This window comes from Octopus bimaculoides, chromosome 10, assembly GCF_046866305.1.
Source record: "Octopus bimaculoides isolate indiv1 chromosome 10, ASM4686630v1, whole genome shotgun sequence".
NCBI classification, from domain to species: Eukaryota; Metazoa; Mollusca; class Cephalopoda; order Octopoda; family Octopodidae; genus Octopus; species Octopus bimaculoides.
The window spans coordinates 78,338,875-78,344,524 of NC_142937.1; positions in this window are offsets into that span (position 1 = coordinate 78,338,875).

Below are 5,650 nucleotides of genomic sequence, written 5' to 3' on the forward strand. Positions count from 1 at the left end.
CTGTCTATCTACTCCTCATTTCGAGCATTTAACGACAATATGAGTCTTCGAGGACATTTTCTTCCATAACTTCCAGAACAAATTTTGGATTTTATGGAGGGTCAAAGTAAGAACCTAAAGCAGGACAGTGGAGACATACAAGGAAACCGAACGAAAACAAATATGGAGGGTCGTTAGACTAGAACGAGAGGAAAAATAGTGAACGATGGAACAAATAGTTTCTTTGGAAAGAGAAAAATAGAAGAGAGGGATAGAAGATGCCCAGTCCCTAAAACGTCGTGCAGGAAAAGAAAGATGGCCACGCGAGGAAAAGAAATATGGACGATGGTCACGCGTGAGCAACGAAAGAGAGAAAAGGAGAAAGAGGTAGGGAGAAATAGAGACAGATAGACAGGAAACAGCGAAGGGGAGAAAAAGGGAATTAGAGAAGGAGAGGAGAGAAAACAGTATAGAGTCGCATCAAAAAAGTTACTTCCAGTATTCACTATTTCTCCCTTGTTATGTATATATATATATATATATATATATATATATATATATATATATATACATACATCTGAATATATGTGCTTATGAATGTAGGACATATGTATATGTATAATCTTTCTTATAAGTAAAATATAGAATATAAAATATTAATCGGTGTTTAATATATAGCTAAAAAACATTAATAGCAGCAGCAACAACAACAACAACAACAATAATAAATGATAATAATAATAATAAATAAATGATAATAATAATAATGATAATTATAATAAAATGGTGATAATACTATAAATCTATTTAGATGTATAACAGAAAATGATAAATAAAAAATGGTAAAATAAAAAAAACCATATCTATAAAGAGTGTGTACATTTTGTGGAAGAGTTTGTTGTGCAACAAGAACCTTTATATGTACAAGCATATATCATCTGTAAGATGTGATTAATATCAGGTAGATTGGAAAGAATCAACTTAACAATAAAAATTGGGATAGTTCAGAAAGATAGTTTTTCAAAAATACACATTATATAAATGGAATAAGTTACGAATAAGAAGGAAGAAATGGGTGGGGTGGAATAAAAAGAAAAAATATATAAGGGCAAAATTTTACACCGAAATAGTATTATAAATGATTGGATATATCAGTAGTAAAAGTATGTAAGTATCATACAGATTGGCAATATACAATTAATATAAATAATAATAATTATTGGAATAGGTAAGAGAGGGATGTGTTTGAGTACATATTGTAAAGGAAATAAATTACAGAAAAATTAGTGTGTGTGTGTATGTGTATATATATATATATATATATATATATATATATACATATATAGAAAAATTAATGTGTGTATATATATATAAAGGGAGGTCCCAAAAAATGATGACTAAGAATATGAGAGAAAAGGAGGTACATGAAGATTTGGTAAAGATGTTATACCAATATAAAGAGGGTCATATAATTATAAGGGGGAATGGTTGAGTAACAAATAAATATCCAAGTAGCGTAAGATAATTAATATAGAGAGTGTTATAGAATAAAAATCTGATACCATATATAGGAATGATATGTAGAGAGAGGTATTTTAACAAAAAACTTAATTATAAACAGAAGGAAAAAGATATAAAGAATTAAGGTAGGCGGGGAAGGATTATTTAAGATTAATAAAAAAGAATTTTGACATATGTCTGCAAGAAAAAACTTTTTCGTCTCTAGAATTAAGAAGAAGACCGTTCATTTTCATTATTTTATGACTTTCTTTGAGGCATAATTTACAGATCTTATTATGTCTATAAGATGGGGCTGAAGATAGTATTTTCCAAGAAATTGAGCGATCTATATTGCTTCTTTTGAGGCAGGCGTGGCTGTGTCGTAAGAAGCTTGCTTCCCAACCACATCGTACCGGGTTCAGTCCGATTGCTTCGCCTCAGACCGACCAAAGCCTTGTGAGTGGATTTGATAGACGGAAATTGGAAGAAGCCCGTCGTGTATATATATATATATATATATATATATATATATATATATATATATATATATATATATATATATATATATATATATACATACATACATACATACATACATACATACATATGTGTATATATATATATATTTGTGCGTGTGTGTTTGTATTTGTTGCCCCCGCCATTGCTTGACAATCAATGCTAGTGTGTTTATGTCCCCGTACCTTATCGGTTCGGTAAAAGTGTGCGATAAAATAAGTACTAGGTTTACAAAGAATAAGTCCTGGGGTCGATTTCTCCGACTAACACTCTTTAAGGTGGTGCTCCAGCATGGTCGCAGTAAAATGACTGAAACAAGTAAAAGAATATATATCTATGTATATATATATGTATGTATATATACCTTTCAGCGTATCTTTTTTATCCTTCTCTTTCGTCCACCTTACATCTTCAACTCCTAATTCTGTGTAATAACCCTTCTTTGCAATATCTCTTCTACCTAATCGACCCTAGCAAATAAACTCTCTAACTTTATACTCTCAGAATTTTTACGAATGCAGACCATAACCAGCTTCCTTGGGTTACCTTTTTTCATATCGTATTAATGAAGCGATATTTCATAGCCATTTCTGGCATTTATATACTAAATCGCAGTTAAAATTTTAACGGATATGCGATGGCTGCTAAGCGAATCGTTTGTTGAAATTTTGGCAGCTAAAAGATTGATTTCTATAGTCATGACAGAGCACCGCTAGTTCTCCCTTTTACTTCTTAATTCAAATCCCACCGCTGTCGATTAAAACTCTCAATACTTCGAGCACTTGTGCCAATTTAGTAATTACTTATAATTATGATAATCAGTGGAGTGGTAAACAAAATGTAAAAAGTCTCTCGCTTGTGCTTTGTAGAGTGTTCTGAAAGCAGTAAAAATATCTGGGCAATGACGATAATTTTACGGATTTGTACAAAGAGCTAGGATTTGAGAAAAGTGTTTAATGCGGCATTTGTAGAATGAAACTCAGCAGTGATCACAAACAAGTGAGTGACTGTACACGAATGTATGGGAGAAATGGCGTTACGCTCCTTGGTAATGTGCATGGAAATGTATAGTAGTTCGATTCCTTTCACAAGGCCTAGTTTTGAGAAAAGGGTTCTGCCTACAGCTTCTGCAGAACTTCAAGCCTGGGCAGTATGATATGGAGGACAAGTTGTTTCACATACAGCGTATTCCCACTCGACACGACACTGGTGGATCCAAACGGACAGCACAGCCGTTACAATTTGACACGAGCATCGTTACAAACGTTTCCAGAATGAAGTTGTAGACAGTAGTAGACAATTGTAGATAACGTTCAACTGCATCTGGGAGCCTAACCCCCGATTTTTCCACAGGGTTTATTCTCGAGGCCTTTCCCATGGTTAGGTATGGCGGCAAAACAGCGGAAGTTTGGAATTAGGGTTTTCCTTCCTCTAGATGGGTTGCTCCCTATGGCTAACGTGTCCCATTTGCCCGACTGAGTCAGAGTAAACATGGGGAACAATTGTATCTAAGAGCTAGTTCCACACTCCTCAAAATCCTAGAAATCTCTAACCAGGGCCCCATCACAAGATGCAGTTTAAAGCCATCCCCAGGACAAACTGATGACTTCACAAAATGAATTCCAGAGCGATGAAGTTCCGAACAGGCAGGATTAGATATATTGTTTAGTATTTCAAGACTTCAAGTAGATTACTGTGTTGTCAATATTGTAGTTAATCTACAAACTGATTTAAACCGACAGTGGAAGCAGAGGTGTGTTTTTTTTATTAGGTATTTATCTATTTTTTCATAGAGGTAAATTTATTATCAATATATTTTTTACAGGAATTGAAGTGGTGAGGTGGCAGAATCGTTAGCACGCCGGGCAAAATGCATAGTGGCATTTCGTCCGTCAAATTCCACTGAGGTCGGCTTCGCCTTTCATCATTTCAGGGTCGATAAGATAATAAATACCAGTTGAGTACTGGGGTCGATCTAATCGATTTATCCCGCTCCCGAAATTGCTGGCCTTGTGCCAAAATATGAAACCATTATATTTCTTTATAGGAACAAAAGAAAGGAAAAAATTGAAAGTAAAGAAGATCAAATTTTCGAGAGAAAAAACCCATCACTACCTCACCAAGAGAACAAAGAAAAGGAAGAAAAAATGAAGGGGTATTAAGCAGAAGAAAATTGTGGGGAGCGAGTAATGGGTTGTACACCCCAAACCAAATGACCTGTTCAGCTGCGCTTACTTTAGTATTGTTACGTATCAACCGTTATCAGCGCAGTCTTAATGAATGTATAAATTTCAAAGGCTACAGTAATTGTAGACTTCAGTTAACAAGAACGAGAACGTTTCAACAAGAAGTCTTCTTTTTACATGGTTGATACACCTGGTAGAAATAGCAGTCTATTCTCGCTCAACTAACACGCGCGCGGACACACACACACACACACACACACACACACACACACACACACACACACACACACACACACACACACACACACTCCTGTCTTAAAAGGGAATTGACAGAGTGCTGTAATGAAATAGATAATCACGGCTGGAACGCTTCTGATGATCTGTCTAGTCGATCAGAATCAAACCTGTCACCAGACTGAATGACAACACCGATAACAGCACTAGCAACAAAACATAAAATCGATAATAATAACAATAATAGTAAATATAAATGATAAAACACAAATTCAAGACACACAGTTCGTATTTTTTTGTTTTTTGTTTTGGTTTGTTTTATCATATATTTATTTATTTGTTCGTAAACTATGCATTACTGGCGACAAACTTACTTTCAGACATTTTTTCCCCCAGACTAGCGGTGTTTCGTGTTATATAAAAGTGCAAGGCACCAGGGAACTGGTAATGAGTATGATATAAAGTGTAGATCGCTACATGTTCGGTGCGCTTAATTATACGATGTCAATCGCAATCAAAAACAAAGAACTTCTACATTAACATATGCTATTACGTTAATTGCATAATAACAGATACATCGAAATATATACATCATATACTACGATCAATTTAAGCTTATTGTGTGTGTGTGTGTGTGTGTGTGTGTGTGTGTGTGTGTGTGTGTGTGTGTGTGTACATATATACACGTATGTATGTGTACATGTACATATATATATATACGAGTGTCTGCATGTGTGTATGTAAATATGCATTATGTATGTGTTTACCTATATATATATATATATATGATTGCTATTGTGTTAAACTGTCGTATGTCCAATATTGGCCAAATGCGTTTTTCTTTTTTCCAATATTTAATTTTGCTTGCAATAGCCGGTTCTTTTGTTCATACTAACGTATCTCCAGCTGCTTCAGATGTCAAGATACGAAAATTGTCAAAGTGAAGTAAAACGGCTTAGCATTTCTCAAAAGTGTAATAAGCCCCACATCTGACAGTTTTTCAAAAATGTCTCTGACTAAATAATATAATACATGCATGGAGTTACGATTTTATGCACTCAACAAAGTATTATTGTTAAGCTGAAACTATTGCTAATGTAAAAAGAAATGCAATGGCGAAACCATTTTTTCGTTTTCTGAAAAAGCAACGTTTTGGACTTACAACACTTTTGCATAATATATATATGTATGTGTGTATGTGAGTGTGTATGTTTGTATATATATATATATATATA